Source organism: Tachypleus tridentatus, unplaced genomic scaffold (assembly GCF_004210375.1).
Source record: "Tachypleus tridentatus isolate NWPU-2018 unplaced genomic scaffold, ASM421037v1 Hic_cluster_2, whole genome shotgun sequence".
In the NCBI taxonomy this organism is placed as follows: domain Eukaryota; kingdom Metazoa; phylum Arthropoda; class Merostomata; order Xiphosura; family Limulidae; genus Tachypleus; species Tachypleus tridentatus.
This window is the reverse complement of record NW_027467782.1, coordinates 59,433,811-59,452,669: the sequence shown is the minus strand read 5'-3', so window position 1 is coordinate 59,452,669 and position 18,859 is coordinate 59,433,811. Positions and strand designations below refer to the sequence as shown.

The following is an 18,859-nucleotide window of genomic DNA, read 5'->3' as shown; positions in this document are numbered from 1 at the left end:
GAAGCAATCTCTGGTCCTGTGACCTCTTCGTTTCATGCTAAATATATAATGTGTCACTGTAAACTACTTGTACCCGACAATGACATGATCTTGTTAAAACGTTATATATTTATAATAAAGGTTTTCATTGCCCAGTCAAACTCTCTCCAAACATTTATTAAAAAGGTGTATAGAACAACAGTTATTAGATCTTGTCCCACTTACTCAGCTATTTTGATAGTAAGTAGAATATTACTATCTCCAACCGCACGTGCGATGAGCATTATAAAATTGTAATGTGGAAGTTTATGATCATTCTGAATAAAAAATACTCATATAAAGAGCAAAATGAAGGTATAACTTCAAAGTAAGTGGAAACATATGCTGTAGTTTCTACTATTTTGTGCTTAGAGTAGGATAAAATGTAGAGAAAAAACCACATGAAACATTTGTCCATGCATGAGTTGTCTCCACAGATCAACCTGCTGGAAACAAGATGGATTCAAGTTGGATCTTACAACCGTGAAGAATGTGATTTTATATGGTTTTATTTAATGTAGATGGTCGTTGTACACCTATTATTTTAATGCACTTAATAACTGTTGTAATTTCTGGTATAAAACGTTTTTACAAAAGAAAACTAATTTTTCTTTATATGATTTGATGAAAAATTGGAAAATCGCTTGAGTTTTTAATAGTAATATATGTTTCTAAAATAGCATTAAAAGGTACTTAAGAGGAAGGTAACACTTAATCATCCCTGATTAAAAACACAACAAATATTCATTCATAGTGGTATGAAGAACAGCTGTGACTGGGATTCCTTTAAAAGTAAGAGTGATAAACTTTGTTGACGATTATGTGGACACTATTAAAAATACGAAGATCATAATGAAACAATCCGGGGATCTCTTATTGTCAATTTGTTTTAGTTTAAACCATGCTGATTTCTTGTTGTTAATACAGTAAAAAAGTGGCTAATCAACACAGTAATGGAAAAGTAAACTATAAATTTAGTAAAACTTGGGTTTGTTGTCAATTTGGACAGTAATGTTTACTCAATAGAATATTAAGTAAAATCTATGATACAAAAATTTCAAACAAAATGCATTCGCTAAATTTAGTGACGTGACATGACTCATTTTTTATTTTTCTTACAAACAAATAGCTCAACAACATTTACAATATTGTGTCTGTGATCACTTCATTATGGATTAACAAATAAAATGAATTAGGTAGTATTAATCTTAAAGGAAGACACATCTCCACGTGTTTAATTATTTTTTAGACAGTTTTAAGAAATAACTTAACAAAACATTACCTCTCGGAGGTGACATTTTCATATCATATCCAAATGGACTTAGCCATTCGAACAGAAAGATGGCAAGGCAGCAACCTGGATACTAACCAACAGGATGAGTAGCCAGGATAGCGTGTCAAAGGGTTCTGAAAACGCAGAAATATTAATGTGTGCATAATTTCTATACTTTATTTCTATTAGAAAACATATCAGTTCAGCATTAGGATAGAAAACACCTAATTTCAGCGAAATTTATAGAAGATGTATTATGAACTTCTCTTGCTTTAGATTTTGAGATGCAACCACAGTCACTAAGGCAATAGAAGCCCATGGTCGTTATGGACTTGCAATACATTGCATCGTGTCCGGAAATTAATAATCCATTGTTTAATAAAACATACTATTTGACGGTAAGTTTCTGGTGACAATGAAATAAAATGATCCTATAGAAATATATCTAAAGCAGTAGACTACGTAACGTGAAATTAGATAAGCGTAATATGTGTTTACCTTACGGTACTTCAACTAGTCTTATTATTATGTATTTAAATTTTATTTGGGGAATTGAATATTTATACGTGTTAGAAGGCAATTTTTTAAATTCACATTTTGTTATTTTTTCTTCAATTGACCAAATATTTAGATGATAAAATTTTGCAGTAAAAATACCAGGAGGCATGATCAATACTTTTGCTTTTTTATGGGAAAATGATACAATATATCATAGAAATAACAATGGTAAAAGGTATTAAGTGTATAATTCTCACCAAGAAATGCCTTTGGTGAAATAATCCCAGTTCGTTTAGCTACGATAAGAGTTATTCCGGTTTCCATGAAGGGAACTGTAAAGTCCAGCACTGTTTGACGTTCGGAATTCATCTTGAAACTTGTCACAACAGCATCTGCTCGCTCTTCTAAAATTTCTGCTATTAGTCCGTTCCATGATCCATTCTAATATGTCATCAAAAACTTGAATAATTTATAAATCTTATAATAATCCATAAACAACAAACTCCTTATCGTTCATTTCCTTGTCCCTTTACTCGAGAATATATTAAATCATGGTATTTATATTTATGGGACAAGGAGACTTCAGAGAATAGAAACATCGGAGGACCATGACAAACTGAAATGGAAATTTCATTTTCAAATTGATTTATCAATTAATCGTTTCTGATTCACGACTTAAAATGTAACATGTGCCTGATAATGAGTTTGTGGGCTGGATGCTGATTCAAGTTGGATCTTGCAACCGCAAAGAATGTGATTTTATATGGTTTTATTTAACGTAGATGGCCATTTTACACCCATTAATTTTTAATCTACTTAATAACTGTTGAAATTTTGTATATAAGATATTTATACAAAAGAAAACTAATTTTTCTTTATATGATTTGATGAAAAATCACAAAATCATTTTGGTTTTAATTGGAATATATGTATTTAAAAATAACATTAAAAGGTACTAAAGAGGAACATAAATTTTAACCATCTCTGATTAAAAACACAACAAATATTCATTCAGTAGTTAGCGTGGCTGCGTATTTTGTTTTGCCTATCATCATGTTTCAAGTTAAATAAAAAAAAAGAGGCCTAGCTAGCTAATGAATAAATATTTACTGGAAAATTATTATCAATTCTACAAGTTTATGGAAAAGTTTCATCACTGATATAATTGTAATTACTAATTTAGTTGTCAGTTTGAATTCATTCCTTTAAGTCGCACACTGAATCCTTTTTTTAGTTGTATCTTTTCACACCTGACTTGTTTTTCATTAAATATCATAATTGTCGTCAATACACACCAACAAGCCACAAGAAGTAAAATATGACACTCGATAGCAACTAACATTAGTTTTAGGATCACCAAACCCTTTTATTCGTAAAGATGTATACTTTATAAAACAAACCAGGTTCTTTAAAACACATTGTAGTAGTTTTCTCTCCAAAACCGTGTTATTTAATAACTTTCTTTATAATAACACCGTGGAATCTAGATTAACAGTTTTTTGTCATCACTCCATGTAGTCGGTACAACCGTATCAGGCATCATCATTTATGTTAATTGTGAGGTTAAACGCCCTTTGATTAGGATAATTTCATAAAATTTAGCAAATGTTACTCAAAGGTTGGCTATGAATAATAACCGTCCACCTGTATGATTTTTGTTGTATTTGTATGGGCTTTCACTCTATAGTTTTGCTGCTTTAGCTCAGGCTCTCTTTAACATGAATGACAAAATTTCCAAGGTTTCGAACTTTACTTTAGGTGAAGATATAGTGAACACGATAACTCACGTGAATTTTGCTTAGGTATGCGCAAAATGTTTGGTAAGAATTAAGCGGTTTTGTTGAATACTTTGCTCATGTGACTCATATTTAGAACAAATTTAACACATAATATAATATTATAAAGGGCTATCAGTGTATTAAATTTGAAAAGAATCCACTAAAGTTAACTACGTTTTCCATTAAATACAATTTTTTTTAATGAATTCATTTCAAATATGATATGTGAAATAATACTGCAGTGTAATACATCCACTGAAAATATGCGATAGTTTGATTCCCACACTCCGAAAACATAAAATTGAAAATTGATAGACTGTTACTTATGTTAATAGTATACAGTGATTTATATGATTTGAAAAAACAAAACAAAAACGAAACCAAACCCTAATTTCGCATTCAGCAAATTATGAAACACCGTTATCAGAATAAGTGGTGAGAATATATGCCGGATTTTCTGTATTCGCTATTGAAAAGGTTTGAAATTTCTACTGTTTCTTTGGCATAGCGACATTGATTATAATATTTGTTCATTAAAGGATAATTACGACGTTTCGAAGGAAAATATATTTCATTTTTTATCTTTTATGTTGCTTAAGTCATCATCATATATTTTCATCGAATTATTTTAATTAGACGTTAATATTTATCTAACACTGAAAAATAATATACTTAATTTTGTATAAAAGTACTTGCACTTCGTTGAGTGTTTTTTCTTATAATAAAGCAGCATCAGGCTATCTGCTGTATCCATCGACGGGAATCGAGCCCCTGATTTTATCGGGAGACATTTACATTTGTTGTTTTACCCCGCTTTAATAAACTGCAGCGAAGGGATTAATCATTGTGATTTTTTTCAGATTTAATAATTCAGGTAATAAATTTACAATTACCCTTGCTGAGTTGAAACAACCTCCAACTCTCATATTTTATACTGTAATAAAACCAATTACAAACACTTATAGGTTTAGTTTTCGCCAAAACAATAGTCACTTACCTCTAAACCCCCATATTCCGTCTTCTACACGATATAGATCATAAGTAAATCCTAAGTCAACAGCAAACTTCTGAAGAAGATCAATACAGAAGCCGGAACAACACATATAGTATTTGGGGTTTCGCATAGCCAGAGTAAGATTGACTCTGAAATCCAAATTAACACATTTTATGTGACTCTAAAATCCAAATTAACACAGTTTTATGTGACTCTGAAATCCAAATTAACACATTTTTATGTGACTCTAAAATCCAAATTAACACAGTTTTTATGTGACTCTGAAATCCAAATTAACACATTTTATGTGACTCTGAAATCCAAATTAACACAGTTTTATGTGACTCTAAAATCCAAATTAACACAGTTTTATGTGACACTCTGAAATCCAAATTAACACAGTTTTATGTGACTCTGAAATCCAAATTAACACAGTTTTAGTGACTCTGAAACCAAATTAGCACAGTTTTATGTGGACGTCTTGAAAAAAATTCTTATATTTTTCAAACTTATTAGGTCGATAAGTGATATGATAATTATTACTCATATGCGTTTTTTCTGAACAATATAACAAAGATGAAATTGGGGTTTCGCATACCCAGAGTAAGATTGACTCTGAAATCCAAATTAATACAGTTTTTATGTGACTCTGAAATCCAAATTAACACAGTTTTTATGTGACTCTGAAATCCAAATTAACACATTTTTATGTGACTTTGAAATTAAAATTAACACAGTTTTTATATGACTCTGAAATCCAAATTAACACAGTTTTATGTGACTCTGAAATCCAAATTAACACAGTTTTATGTGACTCTGAAATCTAAATTAACACATTTTATGTGACTCTGAAATTCAAATTAACACAGTTAAAGGATTATTGACCGCAGTTGAAGTAATTACAAAACGGTCAGTAAATGATATATAATTGAATACATATTTATTTCAGGTTTTGAACTATCAGAACAAGGGAGGAATGTGTGAGGTTAAAAGATAAGTTTTAATATGAAACAATATGTTTTATTTTGTTGCTTGTTTTCGAATTTTGTGCAAAGTTACTCGAGGGCTATTTGAGCTAGTCGTCCTTATTTTTCAGTGAGACTACAGGGAAGGCAGCTAGTTATCACCACCCAACGCCTACTCTTTTACCAACGAATAGAGAGATTGACCGTCACGTTATAACGCCCCACAGCTGAAAGGGCGAGCATGTTTGGTGTTATGGGAATTTGAATCTGTGACCTTCAGATTATTCCTTGGTAAAAGAGTAGCCCAAGAGTTGGCAATGGGTGGTGATGACTTCCCTCTAGTCTTACATTGTTAAATTAGGGACGGCAGGTAGCCCTGTGTAGCTTTGCGCGAAATTCAAAACAAACAAACCAAACTACAAACAAACAACGATCGGTGTCTTAGGGTAGCTACGAACATAGCTGGGTTGTCTGTGAATCGTCAGAGGAGTTTTAAATTCCACATTTACCGTGAGCTGTTTATGTTAAACAGCTTAAAAGACTGGGCAACGGTTGGATGGAAATAAACGTACTCGATATAGACTGTAGAGACTAGACAGTGGGATAGTGGTATAGCAGGTAGTAACTTACTGTTTATTATAGAACCTGCAGCACTAGTTGAAGAGTAGGAGGTGGAGAACAGAGTAACAAACGAAGCTACTATCGAAAGTACAATGGAAAGTTTAAGCAATGAAACACACCATGTGAGGAACATTAACCTTTTAACGTCACATAAATTTACGGGTAGGAAGCGAAGACCCAACGAATGGGTATGTTCCGTTGGGGATAATGCAGACTCCTGATATATTTGATAAGCTACACGTGGTAAACTATTTAAATCATTAAAGTCAGCTGTTTGAGGTACATAATGCTATTTGGAATATAATAATTTACTGTGATATAGATCAGTGGCTTACACAGCGATTAGTGAAGTAGAACACGTGTAACGAAAGGTGGTCCCGGATTGTTAGGGTAAACCGTTTGTATAAAAAGATAAGTAATTGGTCAGTGATGTGTGCATTACGTGTTTGAAATGTAATAAATAAGTAAATTAGTATAGTAGAATATATGTAGGAAATAGTGGGGTATTAGTAATGGCGTAAACTTTGATTAATTGAAAGAAAAAACAAATTAGACATTGTGAAATAAAGAAAAGTGTGAGTTAGGGAAGTAAATATCCTGAGGTAACAGGAAGATCTAAGTAACTGGAGTTTATTGTGTTTGTTTGATTTTAACTTCTTGCAAAGCTATACGAGGGCAATCTGCGTTAGCCGTCCCTAATTTAGCAGTGTAAGACTAGGAAGATGGCAGCAAGTCATCACCACCTCTTGAGCTACACTTTAAAATGAATAGTGGGATTGACTGTAAATCATAATGCCCCTATGGTTGAAAGGACAAACATGTTTGTTGTGACGAGGATTCGAACCCACCACCCTCAGATTAAGAGTCGCGCGCTAGCTGCATGGCCCGAATTTATGGAGTGTAACTGTAAATTAATGATTGGTCTTGAAACTACATATAACTCAATTAAACAACGTGTGTGATTAAAAAGAAAATAATAAATTATTTGAAATGAAAGTTTAGTGGACATATACATGTAGTAAGACAGATAAGTTGAATAAAGTATTTGAATGAAAGAATAACTGGATAAGTGTAATAAATACTCAGTAATATAAAGTTGGATTAAAGATAATGATGAGAGAAAACAAAGATGATATATTAGTGGTATAGGACATGCGTAATATAAAGACAGAAATATATCAGCAAATAAAATTATTTGAAGTAAAAGTTGTTGCTAAAATTTGTTTTCTAGACAACAAACTAAAAGTAGATGAACGATGACAAGCAATGGTTAATAAAAGGTGGATACCGACTTGTGAAAGAGACAAAAGATAATCAAAATAGCGTATGTATTAGTGCTATAGACTGTCTTTGGTTTGTCTTGAATTTCGCGCAAAGCTACAGGTGGGCTATCTGCGGTAGCCGTTCCTAATTGAGTAGTGTAAGGCTAGAGGGAAGGCAGCTTGTCACCACCATCCACCGCTAACACTTGGGCTACTCTTCTACCAAAGAATAGTGATTAACCGTCATATTATAACACCCCACGGCTGAAAGAGCGAACATGTTTTGTATGACGGGAATTTGAATCCGCGACCCTCGGAATACGAGTAGAGTGCCTTAACCACCTGGTCATGCCAGGTCGACTATGTTTGATTAATTTTAGGAAAATGCCAGTGAAGTATTAAAAGCTACTTGTAGAAAGAACGGCGAAATGTAGACTAATTAGACAACTAAACAGTGCGGAATAACATTTGGAGCAAAATTAACGATGCAAATTTTACATAATAAGTCAATGAGTAAATCAATTCAGTAGTTTTCAGTGAAATGTAAAATTGAGTTAGAAATAATAAGTCGCAGTTAACATAAAACTCACTACGAGATATTTTCGAAATTGCTTAACTACAGTTAAGAGCAGGACAATTTGTTTTCAGGTCTTAAATTTTAACATTTGTTTTTCCAAAAATCTTTTGTTTGAGTGCACTTTTTGAGATAAGACAGTAAGATACTGATAGAAATACCACTAAATTGTAATAATAACATAATTATACATTTCTGATGAAAGTAAGTTAAAAAACAACTTATTAAACCAAACAGTAAATTGAGAGCTTCACTAAATTTAAATAAGGAAACAATAATATAATTAAATTTATAAATCATTACACAAACCAACGAAAAAAACTCTACCTAATAACAGGCTTAGGTTCAGGGACAGTGGAACTAACTTATGATGAAGAAATGGATAGAGAACCACGGAAATACAGTAGATAGATTAGTGAAGCGCCCAGTGGGAACTTACAACGCTAGAAACCTGGTTTCGATACCCGCGATGGGCAGAACACAGATGATTCATTGTGTATGTTTGTACTCAACTACAAATAAACAAACAAGATTAGTGAACTAGTTATGTGGATTAATTGAGTAAAACTAATTGCACATTCTTGATGACGAGTAACCTACTTGAAATAAAAATGTATCTCAGTACGGCTGGTGTGTGGTATTAACACTTTTATTGCAATACAATACTGGGAATATATCAGGCAAATTAGCTATATTCAATAAAATACGAAGCCAGATTATTGGAGTAAACCTCATAAAAGTTTTAAATGGAAGTGAATCAGTCAATGGAATTAGTTGTGTGAATCGAAAGATAAGGAGGAGTGCACTGGAATATATTATTTATTTATCCTAAAGATAGATTAATCAATAAATAAAAAATAAAATGAGAATAGAACATCAAAAATAATATGGGAAACCAAGTGAGTTAAATGTTTGGGTTTGTAATAAATTGGTTGTGCTGGATAAGTAAAACAAAATACGTGGATTAAGTGTGACAGCCCCAAGATTGGAACTCACTAGAAGTAAAAAACAACAACAACACGGAAGATAAGTTATTCGAATAGAAAAGTAAAATATAAAGTTGAAATATATTAGTAAATTTTATTGTGATCAGTAAAATTATTGTTAAGGAGATAACAAGTGACACTCAGAAAATTAGTGAGGTGAATTATCGAAAAAACCCTCAAGATTATGTAATAATGAAGTAGTGTAGGAAGGACAGAAAATAAAGGATAATAATTAGAAGCGTCTGCTTGATATAAAGAACTATTATATGTCACTAGAATATATAATTTGTGGTAAACAGATGAAGTATTTAAGGTATTGTTTGTTTGGAAATTTCGCACAAAGCTACTCGAGGGCTATCTGTGCTAGCCATCCCTAATTTAGCAGTGTAAGACTAGAGGGAAGACAGCTAGTCATCACCACCCACCGCCAACTCTTGGGCTACTCTTTACCAACGAATAGTGGGATTGACCGTCACATTATACACCCCCACGGCTGGGAGGGCGAGCATGTTTAGCGCGACGCGGGCACGAACCCGCTACCCTCGGATTACGAGACGCACGCCTTACGCGCTAGGCCATGCCGGGCCGTATTTAAGGTAAGAATATAAGTAAAGTGAACTAAGAAACATAAAATATGATGGATTAAACTTCGAATAACCAAACTTAAGTCTTTTACCGATAGGCTTGTTGTGTTAAAAGCATGTTTGGTTGAAAATGAAAACCAGAAGAAAGGTTACAAAAATATTTTAATTGAATTATTGGATCACTGGCAGCCAGGTTAAATTCTTACAAAATGTTCTTACTCCTTCACTGGTTTGTAGTTTAGCACAAAGCTACACAATGAGCTAACTGTGATGTACGAAACATGGATATCTAAACTCATTTATTGGTGTTACAAGCTCGACGATTCACGGCTATGCTACAAAGGGACAGTTCCCTCTGAAACAATAGAAATGTTATTCTTTTTGAACACGGAATCATAACAGGTCAAAAAATTTAACGGAATATTTAAAAGTGTAAATCAAACTTTACTTACTAATATGTAAGTAAAACTAGTTATATTAATCTTATTACAAGTGTGTTACAATTTCTGTCAATTTGTGGTCAAAATAATTTTCCTGCATTTATAAAGTTTTTGAAAATCATTTCAAGAATTATATGCTAGAAACACTTAACGATTTTTAATTTTAAATATACAATGAAGTTATAATGTTGTTATTAAAACTAAAACGAAAATTTTGGTATTATACTTAAGTTCAAGTCCAGTCATAAACATTATAAATGGAAAATGTATCATGCTTTCAACTTGAAATAACTTATATATTCCTCTCTATACACTAAGCCATAATTTGTGAGATAACCACTATTATTATTCTTACAAGGTAGAGGTGAGGAAAAACACACATACGTTATTACTTTCTACTTTTAGGAATTGTTCGATATTTTGTAAAATGTGTATTTCGCAAAGGACATTTCTGCCAACCAGACGCGAGTGGTATTTTTAGGTGGCAGTACAAGGAATAAAATCAGTATTTGTTTCTTGGTTATTTTGTGCACACCGTTGAGAAGTCCGAAATCTACTGTATTAAGATATGCAGTTCATATAATAATAACTTATATCGATTAGAAGTTATAAGCAGACAAAGAGACACAGGGTTTTGAGGGACCAGACGACCTTATCAAAACAGACACACGAATTGATTAATTCTCTTTCGATTGTTAAAACAAATTATGTCCCCTTTCTTTGTGTGTTTGAGGTTGGATACCTTCTACTCTCTGATCTGGAGGAAAGCTACTACTACTGTCCTTGTCAGCACCAAACCCACTTTCGAGTACCACAATATCTTTTGGTTTGATAGATGGATTTTCTTCAAAAGAGCTGTCAAAATCTTTTCGTAATCGCATCTACAATGGATACACAGATTGCAAATTGAATGTCACGAAATTCTGCACATGCACAAATCGAATAAATAATGGAGACTGGTGGTGACATGGTGAGAAGCAAAGTTCCAGTAACGGTTAGTGGAGACTGGAGTTGTCTCCAGAAGTCATTTAGAGCTCTGGCCTGACAAATCTCGGCATGACTATGTGGATAAGGCGCTCAACCAAGTTAGGTACGATTTGTTAACCATCTTTTAGTATTCCAAAATTAGGCAAACGTGTCGATAACTCTATCGTTAGTGGTTTAATCTAATAAAGTTAAGATACTCATAGAAAAAAACGGTCTTATAAAATACTAACATATAATTATATAGTTTTAATTAGCCGTTTGAGGACATTTTATAAAGTACAGTTATCACAAATAATTACCCAGAAAGCTCTGATTCGGGAGCCACACGACAGGGGACAGCACGATCTGTTTTACATTCTCCTGTCTCATTGTCTGGTGGAACAAGATTCACATATGGTGGCTCTTCCATGAAAGTGATCTTTAAATTGAATTTTCTGGAACACCTTTAGGAGGAACAGGAGAGTCTCCGGGCCAAACAATATCCTTTATTTCCAAAACTCCAGCTGTCCATGCGCCAATCTGTGAAGAAAATCTTCTGTGTTATTATGTATCGATTTAAGAGTTTTAATTATTAAACTGTAAAACAAACATTAACAGAATAAATTGTAAATGCACTAAGTTTTATCATAAAAAAATAAATCATTTTCATGATCTGTAAAAACAAAAGAATAGTGTGAGGTTTTGTTTTATTAGTTATTACCACTTTGTTTGAAACAGGTTATCGGTGGTTAATAATAATTAGTTCAGGCCAGGCATGGTCAGGTGGTTAAGGCACTCGACTCTAATCTGAGGGTCGCGGGTTGAATCCTCGTCACACCAAACATGCTCGCCCTTTCAGCCGTAGGGGCGTTATAATGTAACGGTCAATCCCACTATTCGTTGATAAAAGAGTAGCCCTACAGTTGGCAGTGAGTGGTGATGACTAGCTGCCTTTTCTCTAGTCTTATACTGCAAAATTAAGGACGTCTAGCGCAGATAGCCCTCGTGTAACTTTTGCGCGAAATTGAAAACAAACAAACAAATGATAATTAGTTCTATATAATGTAACGATATTCATTGATTCACAGTAGTTTTGTATTTATAGAGAAGATATTCATGAGGTCATTATAGAAAGAAAAAATATTGGCAGTGTTGGGAATGGAAGAAAAGAGATATGCAGAGTATAAAGGGAATGAAAATTCTTACTTTGTTTCTTACGAAAATAGTTAGAAGAAATAATGTACACTACATGAAAAAAATGAATAGATGAGATTAATAATGTCAATTATTGATTAAACTGTTAAATATTATCTGGTAAAGTTGTGATTTTAGTGGAATACTGGACGGATGAATTACACCAAATGACATTCTGACTAGAAAACAATATTAAATACGCTACATGAATAGGCAGAAATATAAACTGTAAGAAAAGATTTGTTGTTCAGATAGATAGATATACAAGTACCCCGCTGGTTCATCGATAAGTCTACGGATTTACAACGCTAAAATCAGGAGTTCGATTTCTCTCGGTGGACTCAGCAGATAGCCTAATGTGGCTTTGTTATAAGGATTATTTGTTTGTTTTTTGAATTTCGCAAAAAGCTACGCGAGGGCTATCTTTGCTAGCCGTTCTTAATTTAGCAGTGCAAGACTAGAGGGAAGGCAGCTAGTCATCACCACCCACCGCCAACTCTTGGGCTACTCTTTTACCTACGAAAAGTGGGACTGACCGTCACATTATAACGCCCCATGTTTTGTGCGACGGGGATTCGAGCCCGATACCCTAGAATTACGAGTCTAGCGCCTCAATCAACTGGCTATGCAGGGCCGATTTGATAATAATTAAACCGATATTAAATTACGATTTGAGTTGTCAGAGAAATAGAATATTTATAGATGATGGATATAAATATTAGCAAAGAACAAGGAAATTATAATTGATTTATAACTTTTAACACATATAAAAAAAGTCTTGTTTCACGAAGTAATCCAACAACCACGTTCCTACATAAACCTTGAAGGTTCTACAATTCCTCGTGCTTAGGAGAATTCATCGTAACGTTAAAATTCTTATCCAAATATAAAAGCTTGCAAATATGTTGTATAAAATTACACATTCAAATGAACAGTTGCTCTTGCGAACTAAATTATTAAAAAAAGTTGACGGTTCTGCATATTTTCTACTATAATTTCAATATTACCGTGGCTACTGTTGAGAAAACAAAATGTGAAACATGAGCTCATGATTCTTAAAGAATCTTTTAAAATATCATTAGCATATTTAGAACAGAATAATATAAATCATATTAGATATACAGCAGTTTTGTAACTGTTATTTTGCATTTATTGGTTTGGTTTATTTTGAATTTCGCGCAAAGCTACACGAGGACTATCTGCGCTTGTCGTCCTAAATCTGGCAGTGTAAAGAACAAGGCAGTTAGTCGTCACCACCCATACCCAACTATTGGGCTACTCTTTTACCAACTAATAGTGGGATTGAACCGTCACATTATAACGCTCCCACAGCTGATAGGGCGAACATGTTTGATGTAATGGGGATTCGAACCCACGACCCTCAGAATGCCTTATCCATCTAGCCGAGTCCTATTTTTTATCGAAACAAAGTAATAGATCATTCAGAATACGTAACAATATTGAGCCCTTTACTATTCCATTATGTAAATAATTTAAACATTGTTTTTGAAAAAATGTGACTGGATAATTTCGGTAAAGAGGAACTTTAAAAACTTAGAAAATGCCTCATTATCATTAACTGCTTGAATTACTAAATGCATTCTCTATTGTTTTCTTTTGTGGTAAATTATTAGCTTAAAACTGGCACAAATTTTAAACATTGTTTTTTTTTTGTAAAAATTCAATGTTTTGTTTTGTTATTTTGTTTATACACAATTGTCTTATGATATATGCTTAAGCCATAATGTTACAAAAAAACAAATTGTTGAAACAGTAAAAGCAATGGAGGAATAAATCACGTGGTAGAAATAATCCCATTCATCAAATATCTTTTCGTCAACTAGCTGTAAGTAGCCAAGAATGAAAACAACTCATAATCCTCAAAAGATGTTAGTCATATTTACCATTAAAATAGCGATATTTAGCAACTTTTAACTAGTGTGTATACAAAGAGAGGCAAAGATTTATTTCTTGACCCAAAACAACTGAAAACAGTTACACTACATACTTCTATAGATTACAGCTGGAACTGTTTAGTTGAGATTTTCTAAGCAACTTTTCAAACGGGTAACATTTTTCAATTGTGTATAATAATACATAATTGATTGATTGTTTGAAATTAAGTACAAAGTTACACAATGGGCTGTCTGTGTTTTGTCCACCACGAATATCGAAACCCCTATTCTAGCGTTATAATCCACAGACATGCCGCTGTGTCACTAGGGAGCAACTCGTTTTTTTTATACTACGTAATACGGAATTTATTGTATTAAACTTTATATTAGCAATAATAATAATAATAATAATAATATATATATATACAGCCATATATAGAAATTTGAAATTATTTTAACTGAAGAAATATTAAAGGTGGCGCACCTTCTGATCTCGTTTTCACTTTTTTTTAGAAAAACTTCCAACCTTAGAGAATGTCTGGTCATCTATAATTTATTCATTCATATTATTTGAAAGAATATTAAGATTTCAACTGAAGCCAATGAGGATGACACTTTCTGTGTATAATATTTTTACATGTTCTTCAGCCACAAAACCCCAAAAAAGTGAGTTCATCAGATAGCTCACTACCTATCTTAAATGTTTATTATTCTAGAAAAAGACCCGGAAAGACCAGGTGGTTAAGGCGCTCTAATCGCAATTTGAAGGTTGCAGGTTCGAGTCTCCGCAACAACACCAAACGTGCTTGCCATTTCTACCGTGGGGGCGTTATAATGTAACGGTGAATCCCACTATTCGTTGGTAAAAGAATAGCTCAAAAGTTGGCGGTGGGTAGTGATGACTAGCTGCATTCTCTCTAGTCTTACACTGCTAAATTAGGAACGGCTAACGCAGACAGCACTCGTGTAGTTTTCTGCAAAAGTAAAAACAAAACAAATATAATCTGAAAAATAAGATGATGAATAAACGTTTAATTCATACATTATTATTAGTTTGTGATTCGGAAAAACTTTATTATTACCGAATGAGAAAACAAAACTAATAATGCCAAATTAATGATATGATAAATCTAACTTATTTCTTAAAGATGACATTACTTGCTCTTTCTTACGGTTAATCTGTATTATGAACAGAGTAAGTATTACTTGTGAAAATAAATATTATGAAGGTATATAAAGTACAACTGGGATCTTATAATTTCGATCTTTCTTGTTTTGGAACTGAGCGCCAAACTTCAGCTTCATGACATTTTAAATTAAAGTGCTATGATGATGTGAATGTTTTCTTTTTTTCCTTCAAATATTAAAAAACGCGTAATGTTTTAATGAGTACCCATTTATATGTATGAGTTTAAGAGCTGTAAAGACAAGTGTGCTAATCTATACAGTTATATATATATATTATTTCATGGAAATTATTTTTATATAAAGCATCAGTTTTAAGTTGATGTATAATAATTTTAAGATTTAATGATTTAGTGATTCGATTAGCGGGAACGACATATCATAGAGAATAGAAAAACTGACTTATTTGCTGGGAGCTACAGTAACCAACATTCCTGTGAAGTTAAAAAACAGATTCTACAGGAAAAGAACGTGATAGTAATGAAAAGCAAATATTAGGTAGAGTTGAGAATAATGAACGGTATTAAGAAAATTAAACGACGTCAAACCATAAATGAAAGGAAAGAAGTCAGTGTCGCTTCAGTTGTAAGTATACGTTCAGGGTTTTATAGAGAGTGTACAAGGTGGTGTTTCATAGTTATTAACACTTAACACAAAGGAAATAATGAGTATAATATAATTCATAATTATCTCTAAGAAGATAGAAATACAAGTATCACTAATTATCACATGCACTTCCTTATGCTAGAAAATATAGAAACGTCTCTTTAAATCGTTCTACGAGGGCTGTTCAAAAATACGCGGACTGACGTCATAAAACAAAATGTACTTTATTTAGAAGTTACAGGTCTGGGACCCCTTCAAAGTACTCTTCTCCCCAACGCACACACTTATCCCAACGGTGTTTCCACTTGTTGAAACAGTCCTGGTACGCTTCTTTTGTAATGTCCTCCAGCTCCTTCGTCGCATTTGCCTTAATCTCGGGAATCGTCTCAAATCTTCTTCCTTTTAAGGGTCTTTTGAGTTTGGGGAACAAGAAAAAATCGCAAGGAGCAAGGTCAGGTGAGTAGGGGTGGGGAAGAACAGTGATCGAGTGTTTGGCCAAAACTCACAAGTTCTGAGGCACACATTTCGCAGCAACGCGGTGCATTTTCAATTTTTCGGTCAAAATCTCGTAACAAGATCCAACTGATATCCCACACTCTTCAGCAAGCTTCCTGACAGTCAGACGTCGATTTGCCCGCACCAGGGTGTTGATTTTGTCGACGTGTGGGTCGTCAGTTGACGTGGAAGGACGTCCAGGACGCTCATCATCTTCAATGGACTGTCGACCATCCTTAAAACGTTCATGCCACTTGAAACATGCCGTACGCCTCATAGCAACATCACCGTAAGCCGTGTTAAGCATAGCAAAAGTTTTAGTCGCAGATTTTCTAAGTTTAACACAAAATTTCACAGCAAGTCGTTGCTCCTTCAGGTCATTCCTTCTGAAATCCGCCAAACGAAAAATCGCACTTCACTTAAAACCGCGTAGCTAATACACAAATGAAGATATCTGCAATCGGGAAATGGCGTCGTAATCAGCTGATCTGTGCAAACCTAGCGACACCAAGCGGATTCCCTGGAACTAACTGGAGCCGCGCAATTCAAACAGTCCGCGTATTTTTTGAAAAGACCTCGTATTACATTTTCAGCAAGAAAAAGACTCATTTTGATCGTTAAAGAATTGAAATTTTGTGATTCTCTTAATCATTGAAATGTCAGTTGTAGTAGACCATAGGACTAGTAAACTAACGGTAAAACAGTTAGCGTAGATCAAAATGTTATTATGTTAATCTGAAGACGACTTAGGAAGGTCGAAACGTTGTTCTCTGCTTATCAATAAAAGTGTTAATACCCATACCAACCATTTTGTGAAACAAAAGGTTTGTTTGTTTTGAAGCACAAAGTTACACTATAGGCTATCTGTATTCTGTCCAGTCATGTATCGTAACCCAATTTTATATTTATCCCCGACATTTGCCACCGTGAGGGAAACCAAACGGAAACAGCAAATTTTCTATCCACATTTGACCTGGATATGTAATTATTATAAGACCTTTAACTGTAACGCAAAATTCCTCAGCATCAAATAACTTATTGGATAAAATCAATAAATTTACTAATTAAAGAGCTTCCGATATTGTGATTTCGATTTTGATGTTATGCGAACAATTTTTTCCCCACAGGAATACATTGTATCGAACTGGATCATCTTAATAACTTAATAGAAGTAATAGGATGAGCTTGTCTTCTGTTGACCGTTATAAAGTACTTTTCCTTATCAGTACCGTGAAGTAGTTAGTTGGTTTGTTTTGAACTTTGCACAAAGCTACACGAGGGCTAACTGCAGTTGCCGTCCATAATTTAGCAGTGTAAGACTAGAGGGAAGGCAGCTAGTCATCACCACCCACCGCCAACTCTTGGACTACTCTTTTACCAACTAATAATAGGATTGACCGTCACATAATAACGCCTCCGTAGCTGAAAGGACGAGCATGTTTGGTGTGACGGGGTTTCGAACATACGACCCTCTGCTTACGAGTCGAACGCCCTGACTACCTGGCCATGTCGGGCCTAGAAACATATGAATATAAACATATGAAAACAAAATTACGTTACATAAAATAAACATGGGTCAAGTGTGTGTGCTGCTTGTAACATCTTCTACAAACTTTTTTAAATTGTAGAAATTTTGTCAAAACATTCTTCAGGGTACTCATTAGGAACATAAGATTCCAATATGAAAATAAGGTTAAAAGAAGAAGGTTACAATCAACATATCTTTAGGTATTCCGATTAAAGAAATCTAGTTATATAGATTCAATACAAAACCAGTGAATAATATAGTTAATTTAATATGTATCGTTCAAACTAGAAGTATGCAATAACATAAAAATATGTATAATGCTTATAATGCACGAATTCATTTTGCAAGTTTCCATTTTAGACTTCAGAAGCGAAGAATTCTAAGAACTATCGTTTTACTTGTGTGGATTAAAGAATTAGGTACGAAGTATGGAACTCTTTGTTTAACTTAAGTTTGATTAAGTTTTGGGTTCTATGAATATTATTACAGGTTAGTCAAAATTAAGATAAAATAATTGTATATAAGGACAACTCACACTTTTCTTTTACCGTGAACAGCATGAACTGGACACAAATTGCCTTTTAAATACCCTGTTTTTTAGTTTAAATTTCTTATAAACAGAATTTGATTCCGCTAGACAAAGTTTTACCCTAGAGTGTTAATTTAATAGTCAGGGAAATTCCGCCTTTTCTCTTTTCAGTAGTTCTCCACATGAATTATTCATCACGTGGTGAATAGGAGTTTTACAATCAGTTCACGGTTTGTTATCTCAGTAAGTTTTAACTAGTTGGTATTTTTATCTTGATAAAGCTCATTTTGTTTGTAAAATAATCCAAATTATTACTTGTGTCAAACCAATGTAAAATGAGTGAATATTCCATGAAGTCCGAACTTTACGATTATTAATGAAACTCTGAGGTTTCATTGTTGTTTTGATTTGTAAAAGAAAGAGGTGCAGTTTTAAAAAATAGTCAATAAGGAAATTTCCACTAATTAC

At 33.4% G+C, this 18,859-nt stretch overlaps 1 pseudogene; it reads right to left on the bottom strand.

The window, feature by feature from the left end:
- Positions 1 to 291: 291 nt before the first annotated feature.
- LOC143242342 (glutamate receptor ionotropic, NMDA 2C-like) overlaps positions 292 to 18,859 on the bottom strand; it is a 28,080-nt pseudogene continuing 9,512 nt past the window's right edge.